This window comes from Callospermophilus lateralis, chromosome 9 (genome assembly GCF_048772815.1).
Source record: "Callospermophilus lateralis isolate mCalLat2 chromosome 9, mCalLat2.hap1, whole genome shotgun sequence".
Classification (NCBI taxonomy): domain Eukaryota; kingdom Metazoa; phylum Chordata; class Mammalia; order Rodentia; family Sciuridae; genus Callospermophilus; species Callospermophilus lateralis.
In genome coordinates, this window is record NC_135313.1 from 29,466,741 (window position 1) to 29,486,506 (window position 19,766).

At 43.2% G+C, this 19,766-nt stretch overlaps 1 pseudogene; it reads right to left on the reverse strand.

Annotated features, from left to right (window-relative positions):
• Positions 1–13,968: 13,968 nt before the first annotated feature.
• On the reverse strand, positions 13,969–14,461 carry LOC143407138 (small nuclear ribonucleoprotein Sm D2 pseudogene; annotated as a pseudogene).
• Between the last annotated feature and the right edge of the window lie 5,305 nt (positions 14,462–19,766).

A 19,766-nucleotide genomic window follows, 5' to 3' on the forward strand; every position in this document is an offset into this window, starting at 1 on the left:
AATGGGATTTACTCAATCAGGTCTTTAAAAAGCTTTCCAAGGTAATTGTAGTATCTGAATCTTGCTCTTGGCCTCTGTTGCATGATAGATAGACACCCTTGCAGATAGGCTAAGTGCCAGACTTTCCTCTACTCACCAGTTCATATCACAGCAGAATGGAGGAAATATTGTATTCACCCTAATGTACTTATTTTTTATTTTCTGATGTACTTATTTTATGACAGGTACTGAAATGTTGCAGCCCTATGAGATGGATATAATTTATCTGATTTTACACATGGGAAAAAACAAAGATGAGGGGACTAATTTATCAAAGGCACGGGGAGAAGAGTTGGAATTTGAACCATTTCAGACAGTCCATTGAAGCAAGTTGTAAATGTGTACTGTTGTCCATTTCATGTAAATGTGGGTTGTCTCTGATCCTCTTTTCTAATACGAATGAGGACCAATGGTACAGAATAGGAGACACAGAGACCAATCCACAAAATTACAATTATCTTATATTTGACAAAGGGGCTAAAAGCATGCAATGGAGAAAGGATAGCATCTTCAACAAATGGTGCTGGGAAAACTGGAAATCCATATGCAACAAAATGAATCTGAATCCCTTTCTCTCATCATGCATAAAAGTTAACTCAAAATGGATCAAGGAGCTTGATATCAAAACAGAGACTCTGTGTCTTATAGAAGAAAAAGTTGGCTCCAATCTACATATTGTGGGGTCGGGCTCCAAATTCCTTAATAGGACACCCATAGCACAAGAGTTAAAAACAAGAATCAACAAATGGGACTTACTCAAACTAAAAAGTTTTTTTCTCAGCAAGAGAAACAATTCGAGAGGTAAATAGGGAGCCTACATCCTGGGAACAAATCTTTACTCCTCACACTTAAGATAGAGCCCTAATATCCAAAGTGTACAAAGAACTCAAAAAATTAAACAATAAGAAAACAAATAACCCAATCAACAAATGGGCCAAGGACCTGAACAGACACTTCTCAGAGGAGGACATACAATCAATCAACAAGTACATGAAAAAATGTTCACCATCTCTAGCAGTCAGAGAAATGCAAATCAAAACCACCCTAAGATACCATCTCACTCCAGTAAGATTGGCAGCCATTATGAAGTCAAACAACAACAAGTGCTGGCGAGGATGTGGGGAAAAGGGTACTCTCGTACATTGCTGGTGGGACTGCAAATTGGTGCGGCCAATTTGGAAAGCAGTATGGAGATTCCTGGGAAAGCTGGGAATGGAACCACCATTTGACCCAGCTATTCCCCTTCTCAGACTATTCCCTGAAGACCTTAAAAGAGTGTACTATAGGGATACTGCTACATCGATGTTCATAGCAGCACAATTCACAATAGCTAGACTGTGGAACCAACCTAGATGCCCTTCAATAGATGAATGGATAAAAAAAAATGTGGCATTTTTACAAAATGGAGTATTACTCAGCAATAAATATGACAAAATCATGGCATTTGCAGGGAAATGGATGGCATTAGAGCAGATTATGCTAAGTGAAGCTAGCCAATTCCTAAAAAACAGATGCCAAATGTCTTCTTTGATATAAGGAGAGCAACTAAGAACAGAGCACGGGGAAAGAGCATGAGAAAAAGATTAAACAGGGATGAGAGCAGGGAGGGAAAGGGAGAGAGAAGGGAAATTGCATGGAAATGGAAGGAGACCCTCAGGGTTATACAAAATTACATATAAGAGGAAGTGAAGGGAAAGGGAAAAAAAAAACAAGGGAGAGAAATGAATTACAGTAGATGGGGTAGAGAGAGAAAATGGGAGGGGAGGGGAGGGGAGGGGGGATAGTAGAGGATAGGAAAGGCAGCAGAATACAACAGTCACTAGTATGGCACTATGTAAAAAAGTGGATGTGTAACCAATGTGATTCTGCAATCTGTATATGGGGCAAAAATGGGAGTTCATAACCCACTTGAATCAAATGTATGAAATATGATATGTCAAGAGCTTTGCAATGTTCTGAACAACCAATAAAAAAAAAGAGAAAGAACTCATGTGTTAAATCAAGGGCCACATAACATGGACTTAAGACACTATTAATATGCTCTAGGAAAGAAATCATATCTGTCATGGTGGCTGCAATGGGAGTTTCTACCTGTTGAGTTTGTGGTAATCTGCAGCTATTCTGTAGGATCTGCCTGGTTTTGGCAGGGACCAGATCAGTGAATTAAAAGGGGATAGGTTTGGAACCACAATCTCTGATTCTGTAGACCAGTGCTTTCCACTTTATATAAATAGAAGTCCCATATGTAATTTAGAAATGCTTAATAGCCATGTTAAAAAAGTAAAAACATACAGAAAATTAATTTTAAATGTTATGGTTTGGATATGAGGTGTCCCCCAAAAGCTCACATGTGAGACAATGCAAGAAGGTTCAAAGGAGAAATGATTCAGTTGGGAGAATCTTAAACTAATCAGTTAATTAATTCCTGATGGGATTAACTGAGTGGTAACTGGAGGCAGATGGGATGTGGCTAGAGGAAGTGCTTCATTGGGGGACATGGCTATGGGGTATGTATTTTGTATCGGGTGAGTGGAGTCTCTCTCTCTCTCTCTCTCTCTCTCTCTCTCTTTCTCTCTCTTTATCTCTCTGCTTCCTGATCATGATGTGAGCTGCTTCCCTCTACCATACTCTCCTGCCATGATGTCCTGCCTTACCTCAACCCCAAAGAATGGAACTGGCCTTCTACGGAATAAGACCTCTGAAACTGTGAGCCCTTAAACAAACTTTTCCTCCCATAAAATTGTTCTGGTCAGATCCTTTAGTTGCAGCAGTTAAAAAACTGACTAAAACAAGTAATATATTTTATTTAACTCAATTAATCAATTTTTTTTTTGAGATTAGGTCTCCCTATATTGCCCAGGCTGGTCATGAATGCCTGGGCTCAACAATTCTCCTGCCTTATCCTCTCAAGTACCTGACTATAGGTATGGGGCACACATGCTCTATTATAATATTTTATATATGTAATAAATATAAAATTTTATTGACATATTTTATAGTACTATTTTGGATAATAGGTATATTAATACTATGGTATATTCCAAGGTAGATGTTAAAATTTTATCTGAAATATTTGATCTATATTTAAGTTTTATAAAATTTATAATTGAAAAAGTAGACATACATTCAAATTGTTTCAAACGTATTAAAAGTTTTTCAATACATGAATCACATGTATGTTTTAAAATTTTATTAGTTAATATAAAAAACCCCTCAATCCCTCATTGCACTAATAACATTTCAAGTCCTCAATAATCACATGTGTTTAGGGCTACAATTGGACAGTGCAGCTCTGGATCTTTGAAAGAGGCTTTATATATCAATCATATCCTCCTTGGATATGATCATATATTTTTTTAATATATTCTCTGGGAGGTAGCAGATAGAAGTTTCCCCTTCAGACTAAAGGTGCAGTGTGGGAGTTGTGCTGACCATCAAGCAGGCCAGCTCTGATGATACACCTGAGGGATGAGGAAACGACTACCAGATGGGACCACCGTCTTAGTTAGACGTTGGCCGGGTGCCATTTAGGATCTAGCTCCCAAGGGGCCTACCATACAGAATCTCTGGATATCATTGTTGTCATGGTTCGGATGTGAGGTGTCCCCCAAAGGCTCACATGTGAGACGTGCAAGAAGGTTCAGAGGAGTAATGACTGGGTTATGAGAGCCTTAACCCAATCCGTGAATTAATCCCATGATAGGGATTAACTGAATGCTAACTGAAGTGGTAGGATGTGGCTGGAGGAAGTGGTTAATTGGGGACATGGCTATGCAGTACAGATTTTGTATCTGGAGAGTGGAGTTTCTCTCTCTGCTTCCTGACCCACATGTGAGCTGGTTCCCTCTGCCACACTCTTCCACCATGACGTTCTGCCTCACCTCCAGGCCTGAAGAATGGAGCTGGCCTTCTATGGACTAAGCCCTCTGAAACTGTGAGCCCCTGAATCAACCTTTTCTCCTCTATGATTGTTCTGGTCAGATCTTTTAGTCACAGCAGTGCAAAAGCTGACAAAAACAAGTGTCGGAGTGCATCCTGTCTCCACCAGTCCTGGGTATCCTCTTTCCCCAGTTCAGTTGCCTGAAGAGATGGTCAGAGATCCCTTTGGGAATGAAGTGGGGGAATCGGAGTGTGGATACCTGCAGTGGCATTGTGGAATCCTTTCTCCTGGGGATCTGACTGCTTCTCCAGTTGGTGGGTTCTGTGCTGTAAAAATGGACAAGGGATCATTGAAACAGCTGCCCTTGGTCTCTGGATTCTTCATTTCTTATTACTTTAGTAGGTACAAATTGAACAGCACCTTTGTTGGCTGTCAATCTGTATTGTCCCTAGATAATTCATGTTCTAAAAATCCACTGTATCATCTCTTTGCAGGTCAATGCGCCCCCATGCTGCCACTCGTTATGATAATCGAATCCACCTGTCTCCTAGTGGGTCTGCCTTGCTAGCTTGCCTCTGCAGTTTTGGAGTCCTTTCATCCCATTACCATCAAGGGAGCCTAGTTCTGAAATAGTCTGTCCTACTGTCAGCCTTGGGGCCTGAAAAACAGACCTGCTACTGAATCTCAGTGGCACTGGTGCTTCTCTCTCCTCAGTTCTTTAAGGTCTTCCCTTGGGACAATTTCCCAGATTTTTCTGGCTTTTCTTTTTTTCTAGCATCTCCAATTGACTGAAAATTTTAATCCTTTCTTCCACCATCAGCCATGGCAACTTCAGCATTTCCATCTCACTTAACAGGAGCGTTGCTTTTTCCATTCTTCTAGAAGCCATCTGGTTGTGAGCTTGCACTCTCTTCCAGGATTCTTGCCAAGGTTTTTCATCTTTTATCCTGGATGAGGGTTCTCAAATGGACAAACTCTTCTTTATCCAGCCTCATATTATAACCTCCTAAATTAAGCACCTTCAAAATATAATTCCACGTGTATTCTGTTAGTTCTGCTGGTATGTACCAGGTGGGTTTTGGAGACCCTTAGGAATACAATTTCCTTTTCCCCTTATCAGGCATAGCATGTTCTGGGCTGGATTGTGTTGTGACTTAAATAACCCTAGTTATGGATTGGTGGAAAAGAAAGGTAAGAGATCTTGTATGGGGCATTTGTGGCCTTGCAGGGAGTACCCTCATAATTTCCAGTCAATGACAGCGTGTTACTTTTTAATAGGGAGGGTGGATAGGATGGACCACTTCTAGAGACTCAGAAAATTTGGGGGGCGGGTAGCTTAACCCAGCTGTTCCTATCCCTTTTTTCAGGATCCCATTTTGTTGAAATGAACGCCCTGACCTTGGCAGAGCAGATCTTCTTTGATTAGGAATTTAAACTTCAGGCTCAGCTACTCTAAAAGTTATATCCCTGTCCTGATCCTCAGCTTTTCTGCTCTCCCACTGCAGAAGATAAGAGCTCTTTTCTACATTCCTGAGAAGGTCTTCTGGTTTTCACAGCAATTTTTGGTTGAGATGAAACCTCTCAGCATTTTTTTTTTTTTACCTTTGCCCCAGAGTATTAGTGAAGCCTAGTAATAGCTGTCCCATTCCTTGTAATTTCTATTGCTGCCTTATTTCTCAAATACCTGGTACGCTGCAACAGCCAATGCACCCCCTTCCACTAATATATATAAGAGGACTCTACCAGTGGCTGCTTTTACAACTGGACTGGTCTCCCCCATTGTGCCAGGACCTAGCAGAGTCCAGCTTCCACCAGTCTTATTGTCAGCCAGATGGAACTGATTAGCTCAGAAACCTCGTCTACTCCCCTACTTTTTCTTGCCTCTTGTAGTATCAATTGCTGCAGATTGGGCTACCTAAGAAACAGACTTTGAAATGAAATTTAGTATGTAGGATGTTTATAAAGGAGGGCCCTGGGGATGGGCGGAGGAAGGAAGCAGAAATGTACAGAGGAAGAAACCTTGAACCTGCTAAGAGGCAGGTTCAATGACAGTCTTAGCTAAACTTTTGAAGCTAAGATGACTCTTCACACTTATCAAGACCTGCAATGAGATGGCCAGGATTTATACTCCTGCATTGCCAAGTAATTGAATGAAGACTAGTCAATAGTACAAGTAGCAAATCCTTCACCAAAGGAGGTTCTGGGTGGTGCAACCCAATGTCTATCACCATATCCAATCTAGAGACTGTTCTAAATTAAGAGCTATTATATGCCACCTTCTATTGGAGTAGGTGGCTTCTAGAATTAGAAGTGGTTGTATGTCTGTTTCCTGTAAACTGTGGAATATTTGAGGGGAGGGACTTTGTCTTTATGTATTATGTTTATTGGATCTTGAATAAATACTAAATACTTTAGATTAGATACCTGGAAGGTATTGAAGACTTAACCATTGTAGATTGACCATCTTGGAAGGCTAGATAGGCTTTTAAAGGGGCAAAGTTGTTGACTGTGAGAGTCCATGCCTATAGCTAGAATTCTCTTCCCTAGTGGAAATCCTGGTAAATTAATGCAGCAAATATTAATAAAGCACTTGCTGAGTGCTGGGCATGATTCTAAATATTAGGAGCAATGTGTGATGACCAAGATACCTTTATTGACATCAATGGGGTGACAACTTTGAGGATTTAAAGAGAATTGGAGATGTATGAGTTCAAACTTTGAGATTCTGTAGTAGATAGTGATCTCTTAGTTGGGCATCTCTAGGCTGATCCTCATAATTCTGTGTGAATTTGGGCCAGGTAGACTAATTTTGCACCAAAGCCAATGGAGGAGCTCTAAGTAGCTGAGAAATGAGAGAGTGTAGAACAGGACTCACTTTATCTGTAGGTGTTTTATCACCTGGACTAGAGGATCTATGCAGTCTCTGTCTGTATAGTAAGGCCTGTGATGGTGGTAAGTAGCAAGATGGTTTACACCAGTGCTCTAAACAGTAGCCACTGATACAGTAGCCACTAGCTGCACATGGCTACTTAAACATAAAATTAATATGATGTATTCAGTTCCTCAGCTGCACTAGTCATGTTTCCAGTACACAATAGAGACATGTGACTAATGGCTATCCTACTGGAAGGACACATTTTAGAACATTTCCATTCCTGCAGGAAGTTCTGTTGAATGTCGGTGGCTTAGACTATCACTGACTCGGACCATTAGAGCAGAAAATGCCTTTTTATTTATTAAATAGGGACACTGGGACCTATAAAGCTACTAGAACTGGGATCACTTGAGTCTCAGTCCAATGATTCTTTGTTTATAGATTTCTTTTAGTTCATAGGCTTGCGAGGTATTCTTTAATGGCCCCGATACCCAATACAATACGAAGTATCCATTAATCCATTCTCCTTCCACCCATCTGTCTATCTGTTCCTCCTCCCATCCTCCAGTACGCTCTACTTTTCTTCTGCTTGTACTGGTTGCTGGGATGATAGCAGTCAATAGAACAATTACTGCTGAGCCGATCACTCACAAACTAACTGAGGACATCGAAATATGACGATGACACAATGTTATCAGTGGTGTAGTTGAGGTAGGAGCAAAGTGCACAGAGAGCCCAGAGGAGGCAAGATGAATTCTGCCCGAGGCAATACATAGGAGATGACATTTAAATTGGTCCTGAAGGATGAACAAGCACTTAGGCAAAAGAAAAAGAAAGCATCCTAGGGAGAGGGAGCCCCACAAGCCAGGGTGGGGAGGCATGCAGTGCGCTGGCCGTGGGAACAGTGAGTAGCCTACCGTGGCTCCAGTATCTATGTGTGGGAGGTGAAGGAGGAGGCTTTGTGGTGGAAGAGGAGGCTGGACCTGTCTGTGAAGACTGCCAGGCTGAGAGGTATGGGCTTCATCTTGAGGGTAATGCTAGGGTGCGTAAGGAGAAGAAGGACAGGAACTGACTCTGTGTTTTAAAGAGATCAATTTGTGGGAGAGAAGGGAATGAATTGGGGTACAATTGGTTCAATTCCCTATATTTGTCCAAGAGGGAGTAAAACTTCTTTTTGGATTTAAGGAATAGTCAATAGCTCTCCAGTTAAAAATGTAAACCCTTCCACCCTGTGTTTGCTCCTTCTTTCTCATATTAACTCATTCCCCACCAGCTTCTCTCTAACCCACATTTTCTCTAGCATCAGGTCACATAGGGATATAAGAGAGCATGGGGGTGAGGGGTGCCCAGAAGCAGCCTGCATTGCTATCTGAGCTATGGGGGCCTCAGGAGCTCTAATGCCTCTGTGTCCCTGGTGTCCTCTATAAACCTTGTGGAGAAACGCTGCTCGGCTTTCACAGGCATTGTGGGATGCTGGGATGGGGGAGTGTCCTCATCAGTCCTGCCTGGAAAAGAGCTGATGTCATGCACGGAGACAGGGCCACTTCCCTCAACTTGATTTTCTCCAAGAAAACTTAAGGAATGGAGAGGGACTTAGAGAAAGCATTGACCCAACGGAAAAAAATCAGACTCAGTTCCTGTTCTCTTCTCCCAGGGAGAGAAGGCTTTGTTGGGCTAACAGTTATGTTGGACTAAGAGCTATGACAATATGCAATTAATAGCGAGTTTCTTTGTAACAGATAATAGTCAAAACATCTTGAAGCCCATTCACAGAGACAACTTTGAAGGCAGCTTCTGCTGTCCACACACACATCGAACACTGTCATTAAGCCCTCCTGGGATGACAGCATCTACAGTTCATTATCCTGGGTGGTGGCGGTTGTGGGGGTACTCTATTCTTTAAATCTTCTTTGGAAAAAAAATGCCTTTTAAAACTTAATTTGCAACATAACACAGACAAATAAATGGAAAGGGATGCTGTCTGGCGATTCATGAAGGAACCCAAAGGATGAGGGGCTGTGCTCAATTTCTGACAGCAGAGTGATTTTTTTTTTTTTTAAAGGAACTACTCCCCTGCCCACAATTGGATCCTTCCACTGGCCAGAGGAGCATGTGGGTTTCTTAGTAGAATCTTCCATAAATAAGATTAAGTCTTCTCTTTACCTGTGGATAGACATGCCAGAACACATCTTTTTAAAACCTAATTTATTTTTGAGGAATAAAAACAAACCCAGTCTTTTCAGTTCATTCCACATCAGACACGGCAGCTACTGACTTGCCTCTTCTTCCATCTGTCCTTCCTTATTAAGGCATCCTATTTTGTTTAGGGCAACTATGAGCCTAGTTTAAAATTTCCCATTTCCTGCATGGATTTATTTACTTAGTAGGTGGCAAAGTGACTCAGTCCCGGCCCATGAGCAGTAAGGGTAACCTGTTTAGTGAATTCTAGTCCTGATGGATACTGTTTTTTCCCTGATGAACAGGGGTGAGCTTACCTGGTGTATACCTTTTGTTCTTCATCGTTTCTCCTTTCTCTTCCTTCAGTTTGAAACACAGAGACACCTGGGTTAAGTCAGCCAAGCAGCAGCTCTCCTTGATGCTGGGGATGTAGAAGTGAACAAGGGTCTAGTGTCACAGCATTTTCGGTCCAGGGGAGGGTACCGATGTGTAAATGTAAGGTTGCAATCTGCTATCCAGAGCCCTATCATGGAAGTGGTGGTATAAATATCAGGTTTTCTTGAACCAGGAACAAAACCCCCAAAATGTCAAGTCAATGATTACCATAAGGGTACTCCTTTCTTTTCTAAATCCTGGGGATTGCAAATGGAGAAAAAAAAAATGGTCTGCTGGTCACTTGTAACCTAGAATGAGACATTAGGAGTGGAAATGGTTCAATTGTGGATTTACTCCTCTGGATTCCTAATAGTGCTCCAGATTGCATCAGGCCAGGCTGAGCCCAGCTCAGATGTGTTTCTAGGGAGCATCGGAGTCTTGGCCTTCTGGAAATATCTTTTTTGAAAATGACTGAGCTGCTATTGCCGACTTAGTGAGTTTGACTGCTCTAACTTGGGGAAGAAACACTTGGACCAGGCTCAGACATTGTTGGGCATTTGGCCAACTGAAATGGGCATGACTAACCATGAAGCTCATTTGGTGGCATACAAGGGACAGTTTGATTGAGGTCAAGTGAGCCGTCTGAGGAATCTTCCTAGACTCATGCTTCCCAGAATCAAAAGAAAAATCATTGTTTACCCAGGGCAGGATGGTCTGCATGAGCATTTCTACCAATATTGGTTTCTTTTTTCCCTCCCAATCTTTATAATACCAGGGCTGTTGGTAAGAACAATAGATCATCAGTGTACTGACCAATCAGAAGAGAAGCTAGGCATAAGGTAGGATCTGGCTTTGCCTATGTGCACCCACTGTCCTCAGGCTTCTTTCCAAAAGGCTAATGTTAGGTTTACAGCCTAGAGTTCACGGCTGTGTGCTGTGCTTCCAGAACAAAGTACACACATCTGCCTGCTCAACAGTTGTAAACCAAGACAGACATTCTGATGCCAGCCAGTGGCTTGGATGCTCTGTCCAAGGGGTGTCATTCTGTGAAACACTAATCCTGCAAGATGGCATGCTGGACATAGAAGCCTGTTTCACGGTCAGAGAGATTTGGGGAAATGCTTCGTCTTCTATTTTGTTCTTGGCGACTCGAGGTGAACATTTGTATACTAATAGCTTTGGGAAGTCTTGCAAGAATAAAGCCTATTTAATTTTGATATCCCAGCTTTTCCCACCTCCCCCTCCCCCGCCCCCAACCACAGGACTTCCTGTCTTCCTTCCACACCCATGGACCCCCAGTTCCTGGAACAAACTTGGCATTTGTATTTGGATATATAAATAACAATAAAACAGTAAGAAAAGATATGAACGCACAGCAAAAATATGTAGTGCAGATGTGTGTATGCTGTTCACAGCAGTGAGCTCTGGAGTTGCACACATGATGTGAGCCTTTTGGAAAGAAGCCAGAGACAATGTGGACTGGAAGTTCAGTGAGTGCACACAGGCAAGGCCACGTCTTGCCTAAGCCTAGCATCTGTTCTGAGTGGTCACTGTAATTCCCAGCAAGTTGAGAATAAATCTGTTTTTGTGTTAGACCTGGGATGTATATTTAACATACATGTGAATTCCTGCTTATCCAGCCAGCAATCAAATCTTAAGGCAATGTTTGACTGGGGAGAGTTCTGGACATCAGAACAAACCACCCTAAAACTTGGTGGTATTAAATAATAGTTATCAGCCCGGCATGGTGGTGCATGCCTGTAATCCCAGTGGCTTGGGAGGCTGAGGCAGGAGGATTGTGAGTTCAAAGCCAGCCTCAGCAACTTAGCAAGGCCCTCAGCAACTCAGCAAGACCCTATCTCTAAATACAAAATAAAAAGGGCTGGGGATGTGGCTCAGTGGTTAAGTGCCTCTGGGTTGAATCCCTGGTTCCAAAAAAAAAAAAAAAAGTTATCATGCTCAGGATTTTTGTGGGTCAGGAATTTGGACAGGGCTCCTCTCAGCTCCATGAGGACTGGGATGACTCATCTGGCTGGAGATAGTTGGGACCATATATTTGAGGCTATGCTTTTGACAGTTGGTTGGGTTTCTCAGTTTTTTTTTCCACAGCATCTGCTGGGGCTGAAGGGTTCAAGATGGTTTCTGCACTTCCCTGGTGATCCCTGGGTTGCAGTGGCTAGAGCCCGGGGCTGGCTGCTGTTCTCCCTCTGCATGGCGTCTTTGTCCTCTGGCTTGTGCTTCCTCACAGCATGGAAGTCCCACAGCTGGTCCCCCACCCATGGCATCAGCTTCTCCCAGAGAAAAGCCATGTGGAAGCTGCCAGGCCTCTATGACCTTGCCTTGGAAGCTCTAGAACATTGCTGCTTCTGAATTCTATTGTTCAAGCAAGTCCTGGCCAGTTCAACTTCAGGGAATGGGACATACACCCCACTTTTTTGATGGGAGGAAAGGCAAAGAATTTGTGGTCATCTTTAATCTACCACAGGCGTCTTACTGGTCGACTCTCTTAGGCATCGACTCTTAGCTGAAATCTTATTTGGGTCCCACCTGGACTCAGATTTGTCTGATGCAATGCTTGGAAAAGTTCCTTTAGCTGAATGCCATTCAGAGAACATAAAAGATTAATTGAGATGACTGAACCCATCTAGATATGGAATTCAGAACAACAATTTAAATGTCCACAAACACAACAAACTACAGTTATTATTGCATGTGGTTCTAGTACCATGCCCCATCATCCTCTATGAAGGATATGCTGCTGTTGGGACCTTTCTCTGAACTCTGGAAGAGGTCACAGGAAATGGCTTCAGTCTGGTTCTCTGGGCACTTGTTGTTCTGATGTCATCTGCTTTTCTATGATTCTTGTAGTTTTAGACTGAATGAGTCACTTTTTTTTTTTTTAAACCAACTACCAAGAATGCTCAAGTTCTGTCTAGGATTGCTTTAAGGTCACACACACACACACACACACGCACACGCACACGCACACGCACATGCACACACATGCACCTATTTAAGAAAATAATATAGATGTTTACAGAGATTTACAGGGACTATAGAACCAATACCTATATTCCTACTTCCCTGGAATTTACAAATATCACCATGCTAATCTATTTTATGTGAGTTTTTTTTAAAAGCATGACAGAGAAAATTGAATTATTTGGGGGGCTGAATTTTCCTTCCCTACATCCCAGAGGCAGCTATTATCATGAATTTCATGGGTAGGATGATATTTTTAGTAGAGTGCTTTCTTCAACTCCTTTACAGATCTCTATTTCCCTGTTTCTAACTTCATGCTGCACAGATCTGCAGCTAAAATTTAAGGAGGTAGACACTCCCCAGATTCTCTGCTGCTTTATTATTTGCAGCTAGTTTCTCCTGATATATAGTGCACCAGTGAGGAGATCATGATCCTGGCTTTGATGGACGAGAACTACTTCTCTGATGAGGTGCCCTGAGGACATTGCCTCATCTGGACAGAAACAATGTTTTGTCCTCTTCTATATTACCCAGCATCTCTACCACGAATGTCATCACCTGTGATTTTATAGTGAACTGCTTTGAGCTGTAGATACATAACTACCAAGGCTAGGTCAGAAAAATATGTAAATACTCTCATCTGCCCAGCACTTTGCGGTCAATGTCATCTTGCTTCTACAGATGCACAGCAGCTCAACACTCTTTGGTAATGACTCTCAATTCCATCAGACTTAACTTCTTCCTTTAAAGATATTTATAATGCTCCTTATCCTCACATCCACAGACAATATAACCTACTTTCATAAATAAGTTAAAAATTAATGTAATGACAAGGCTAAAATGTAAAAGGAAAAGAATCTTATAGTCTTTTGAAATACGTAAATGCTGAGATGTAATACCCATAGTCAGGTGATGGCACTGGAGAACCGCAAACACAAATGGAGACTGTTGTTAGCATAGTCATCAGCAAAGTGTTTTCTGCAATAATGAGCAATTTTTGGTAGAATTTCATACAAAAAAAGAGAAGAGATTCCTCAAAAAGTTACATATAGATTTTCTATATGACTCAGCAATTCCATTCCTAAGGTATAATCCCACCGCAATTGAAAACAAGTATTCAGTCAAATAACTCCTACACAGATGTTCACAGAAGTGCTATTTGTAATAACCAAAAGGTGGACACACCCCAACTGTCCATTAATGAGTGAATGGATAAAAAAATGTGGAATATACATACAATGGAATATTATTCAGCCATAAAAAGAAATGGAGCCATAAAAAGAAATGAATGTGAGCTGTTTTGCACATAAAAGTGGATGAACCTTGAAGACATTAGGTTAAGTGAAAGAAGCCAGGCACAAAATGTCACATATTATTTGTTTCCACTTATATTGAACAAACAGCCTGAATAGGTAACCACAGAGAAAGAAAGTAGATTGGAAGTTGCCAGCGCTGGAGGAATAAGAAATAACTGCATAATGGGTACAGGGTTCTCTTGTTGGGGTGATGGAAATGTTTTGAAACTAGATGGGGTTGTGGTAGCACAACAGCATGAATGTACATTTATGCCATTTAATTGTATGTTTCAAGATGGTTCATTTATACCAAGTGAATTTCTTTTTTTTTTTTAAAAACAAAAACAAAACCAAAACAGGACTTTCTTATTCCGATCACAAAGGGCAGGTCTTCACAGGACAGGGAAGCAAGTTCTGACAGTGGGAAGGAGCCCCTACTTGCCAGCGATGAGGGGGTTCTGCAGGACCACAATGACGGAGTCTCCACGCAGAAACATCTTGGAGATGTAGCGGTCCTTGTTGACTGGCTTGGACTTCTTCTTGCCCTTGCCACTCTTGGGGACCTCGGTCCACATCTCCTTCACATTCTCCAGCACCATGTTGCAGTGCCTGTCAAAGGCCTTCACACGGCCCAAGAGTTTCTTATTGTTACGGCAGTTGATGAGCACTTGGGTGTTGTTCTTGACTGACTGTGTGAGCACAGAGAGTGGACCTGTGTTAAATTCCTCCTCCTCCCGCTTCTGAAGCTCCTCTGGGGTCATCTCACTCTTGGGCTTGTTGAGGAGGCTCATGGTGGCAGCTGCGTCCTCAAGTTGCTACCGTCTCCTCCGCGTTGCTTCGGCCTCTGGAGAGCATACCAAGTGAATTTCACTTTAATAAAAACAAACGAGGGGCTGGGGTTATAACTCAGTTGGTAGAGTGCTTGCCTCGTATGCACAAGGCTGTGGGTTCAATCCCCAGCACCACAAAAAAAAACAAAACAAAACAACAAAAAGCCAACCAACCAAACAAACGAAAAAGTACAATCTTCCCTCAGTTTACAGGTCAAGCACATTTTCAGAATTTGATGGATATTAACAAGGCCAAAAATGCTGGGTGTTTATATATAACTCCAAGTCAGATAAATTATCAACAAGTTTTCCTGCTACAAGATTGTCTGACTCGGGACATTGAAAAGTCAGGCAGCGCTTTGTCATTTGGGACAGCCCCTTTCATCACATCAGGTCTGAAGTCCCTGTGATTCCAGCTTGCGTCCTAGAGTGGTGGGGGATGAAGCTGGCCCAGTAGTGACTCTTTGTTCTCCATCTGCTACACTCGCTGCGTCCCTGTATCCAGTGCCTGGACACTGCTCACTGTCCCACTCTAGGGATGGAGAAAAGGAACCGACCCTGAGACCTGTGGGATAATGTCAAAAACATTAAACTCTCTCCTGGTTCCAAAAGAGAAAGCCTGGTACATTATTCCCAGGTTGACAATCTCGGAGCTGTTAGCAGACACAGGCTGCGGCGTGGTTACATTTTGTTTTTGTTTTCTAAGGCACCAGCAGCCAAAGCCACAGTGCTTCAATCCGCTGTTTGCTTGGCTCTGTCTCTCCTTGGCGCTCGGGAGATGCTACTGCTAATGCTGTTTGGCGTGAACTGGCTGCATCGCCTCTTAGAAACTACTTTCCCTTTGCTGTTTCAGCTTTGCTTCCCTGGATGCACCTTTTTTTTTTTTTTTTTTTTTTTTGACAGCCTTCCTCTGGTATCAGCTGCAAGACATCCTTAGCCTCTGATGAGGTTACCCCTTTTAACCCATAGGCCTGGGGAAGAATGGCGTAGAGAGCTGAGCTTTAGATCTTCCAAGACAGAGGCAATGGGTGAGAGGACATGACAGGGTAGGCCAGGGCGCGCCCTTAGGAACACACTCCTCTTTGGTTCCTTTAAGACCTACACAGTGTCTGAGCTGCATTCCCTGGTAAGGGACACCCTGGGAAGGGTTGGGCAAAGGAGCTGCCTCCTGAGGACAGAGGCCTTGTATTGCTCTCTTGGGACCAGGCCAAGGGGACCCTGGGAGGCAGGGAGGACCCAGGGCAGGGGTGATGGTGGGAATAGAGGACCCTAAGGCGGCCTCAGAGTCTTCCAGGGGAGTGTGAGGGACGGACCTGGAGAAGAACATGCCCAGGCATCTGTGATCCATTTCCTCTGTCTGTCAAAACCAATGCATGTCTCAGATTTTTATGCTCTGAGCCCAACTTTCTGCCTCTTCCCATCATTTTCTTCAGATGTTTACCAGGAGCTTGAGGCCAGCCACGTGGCAGAAGCTTCATTGGTTTTTATTTAGTTTCTATGAATGTGAGCTGTTTTGCACATAAAAAGGACCAAAGGAACATTAACCACTAACCACGCATACCTTTCCAGTTAAGCTTGACCCACGCATGGGGATGCCCTGTGGCAGCCCATAGTGTTGGGTCCTGCTTCCCTCATTTTGTGACGTTTCATGTTCGCCTGGCTTACACACTTGCATTTTGGAGCCCAGGTAGGGTTCTTTCATGAGAACACATCATGGACTGCCTAGTCTTCTTTTTATCCTGTGAGGTCTGCGGGATTCCAGATTTTCTTTTATGCAAATAATTTTAATTTAAAAAATAATAATTTTTCTAACAATACAATGCAATTTTTAAAGCTTTCCTAACATATTTATTAATGTATATTCTTTCCAAAGGAATTGCTAAGTTAAAGGGTGTGAACTCTTGTTCTACTTATTTGTTTCTAGATTAACTGGAAAGAGACTGCCCTTGGTGACCTCTCTTGCTATTATCATTCAGCCACTCATCCAGTCCAGGTATTCACTGGGTATCTATGTGTGCAAGCACCGTGCCAGGAGCTGGCAAGATGGTGACAAATCAGACAGCTTGGCCCTGTGACATTCCATGCTTGTGAGGCAGTTTCTCCAAATAAGGTTTGGGGTCACCACATCAGAACCACCCGGGGAGAGTAAATTATTAAAAATTCAGTTTCCTCATATTCACTTCAGTTTACTGGATCAGACTCACTAGATTCAGAGCCCAGAAATCTGTATTTCCAATAAAATTCTCTGATGCACAAGACGATTTGAGCATCATCAGGAAATGGAAAGTCTTAAAGTCCCCTTTTACCCTGAAACCTGAAGGATTCAGGATGGGGTGGAGGATGCAGGCTTGATGGATCACCTGGAGCAGGGGGATGACAGAGCTGGGAAGATCTTTCTGCTAGAATGTCACTTCCTAGAGGACCCAGACAAAGCCACCAAACCCAGGATAGGCTGTGACCAACAAGCAAATGGGGTGGGTCATTTTTTGCTTCAGTTGAGCTGATCCGCCTGTAGGCGGAGAAGCCTGGGCCACAGAGCAGGATAAGAGCATTTTCTGGTGTCAAGATCTCTGTTCCAAATTAGTTGAGTGAAGTGGAGCAGTGCTGGGGAGGGGAACATGTGGCCCTGCTCAGGGAGGGAGCCGCGTGTGAGGCACAAGTGCCCACCCATTCTCCGTGTATAATCCAACCAGATGACATGAGCTGGGATGGAGAGAGAGGCAGCACTAACTGAGGAAGATTGTGCTGCTCTGCCAAGTTAGGGAAATGTCTAGATCAATGGGGGGTGGGGGAGGCGGGGAAGAGGACTGGACCAGCTGGGTGGGAGTGGCTTGGACCTGCCACCGAGCCAACAGCAGAGCTGATTGCAAGTTGCAGCCTGGGGATGGAGGAGATAGAAACCAGGAACCAGCAGGTGTCAGGTGCGTAGCCCAAGAAGTCTCCCAGGCTTGTGTCAGTCAGTGGGCCAACCTGAAGCGTGCTTGCTTAGCAGGATATCAGAAAGACAGATCCCCCAAATACTATGCCACTTGGAGGCTTGCTGGCTTCAATTGTTGTTTTAACCAGCTCTTTCACTTCTGTGACTAAAAAACCCAACCAGAACAATTTTAGAGGAGGGAAAGTTTATTGGGGGGGCGGCTCATGGTTTCAGAGGTCTTAGTTCAGAGAAGGATGGCTCCTTCCTTGGGGCTTGAGGTGAGGTAGGACTTCATGGTGGGAGAGTGTGGCAGAGGAAACCAGCTCACATGATGATTAAAAAGCACAGAGAGAGAGAGAGAGAGAGAGAGAGAGAGAGAGAGAGATCTCCACTTGCCAGATACAAATATATACCCCATAGCCACGCCCTTAATGAACCACTTCCTCTGGCCACACCCCACCTGCCTCCAGTTCCCACCCAACTAATCCCATCAGGAAGTAATCCACTGACTAGGTTAAGGCTATAACCCAATCATTTCTCCTCCAAGCCTTCTTGCATTGTCTCACCCATGAGGTTTTGGGGGACATCACATCTAAAACATAAATTCTGTCATTGGTCCCCAAAAGCTCACAACCATCTTACGATGCAAAATACCTTCTGTCCATTTCCAAGAGTCCCCATAGTCTCAACATAGTCTCAACAGTTCTGAGATTGCTCGAAGTTCAAGTCCAAAGTCTCTGAGGCTCAAGGCAATCTTGCATTGTGAGCTCCTGTTAAAGTAAAATCAATTTACAAGTAAGTATCCAATATACAAAGGTAAACATTTTCATTCACAAAAAGAGGGGCATAGAGAAAAGGAATGAGACCAAAGCCAGATCTAAATCCAGTGAGGCAAACAAGTCCTCTAGTTCTGTGCTCAGGATCTGGAGCACATGGCATCATGTCCTCTCTAATGGGCTTGTGTAGCTCTGCCCCTGTGGCCTCGTTGGTTGCAGCCCAAGTGGCCTCTCTGTTCAATTGCTGCAGCTTTTGTAGGATGATGTCCCACATTACTGGTATTTTTTAATCTTGGGAGTCTACCCTGCAGCTTCGGCTTCATCCTCAAATTTCCACAACTTGCCTTCTCAGGGGTTGCCCGCAGGGACTCTGACCCTGCTGTACTTTGCCTGGCTTCCAAGGCCTTCCTTTGAAATCTTTTTAGAAACCTCCATGACCCCTCAACTCCAGCATCCTGCATTCCTGCAGAACCAGCACCATGTGGTTGATGCCAAAGTCTGCCAGTAGCCAAGCCTCCAATGACCCTGGCTGTATCAGCCTCCAAGTGCCTGAATGGCTGAGCAGGTTGAAAAAACTTCCTAGGCCTCCTGTGCAAGAAGGGTGCCACTGGTCTCTTCTTAAGAGAATTTTAACTTTTACTTCCTTGAGTCAGAGATGGGTGTGGTCTTGCCAATTCCTGAAATGCCCTCAAGCCATCTTTTTTAGTCTTTGGGCAAAGTCTTTAGCATCATTTCTTTAGTGGTATTAAAGTCTTTAACAACTGCAACTTCCTTTGCCCCAGTTTTACTCCCACCTTTCAAGTCCAATTTTAAAAAATATTTCTGTTCTGCTTTCTGCTCCTGATTATCACAATAAATTTAGCTAAAAACTGCCAGCCTGAATATCCATGCCACAGCCTGAATGCTATGCTGTTTAGACATTTCTTCCACCAAATTAATTAGTCCATTGCTTTTAAAATCAGCCTCACAGAAAGTCTCAGGGCATGGTCAAAATGCAGACAACTTCTTAGCCAGAAAATAACAGGAATAGGCTCCAGTCCAATTACCAACAATGATCTCCTTTTTCTCTAAACCCTTTTAAGCCCTGTCTTCACTGTCCATAGTCCTATTGGCATTCTGATCTGAGCTCCTACCACAATCAGCTATTAAACTCACATACATTAACCTAAAGCATTTCCAGTTTGCACTGCTAAACATCTCAAAATTCCTCCCACCAATTCCAAAAGGCTCAAAATCTTCTGAACCATATAGTCAGGTTAGTCACAGCAACAACTTCATTCCTGATACTAATTTCTGTTTTAGTCAGCTTTTTTGCCACTGTGACAAAAGGACCCAATCAGAACAACAAAAAGGGAGTAAAAGTTTATTTGAGGGCTCATGGTTTCAGAGGTTTTAGTCCATAGAAGGCTGGCTCCATTCTTTGGGGCTTGAGATAAGGCAGAACATCATGGAAGAAGAGTGTTGTAGAGGGAAGCAGCTCACATGGTGGTCATGAAGCAGAGAGAGAGAGAGAGAGAGAGGTCTCCATCTGCCAGATACAAAAATATACCCCATAGCTATGTCCCTAATTAAACACTTCCTCTAGTCACCCCCCATCTGCCTCCAGTTAGCACTCAGTT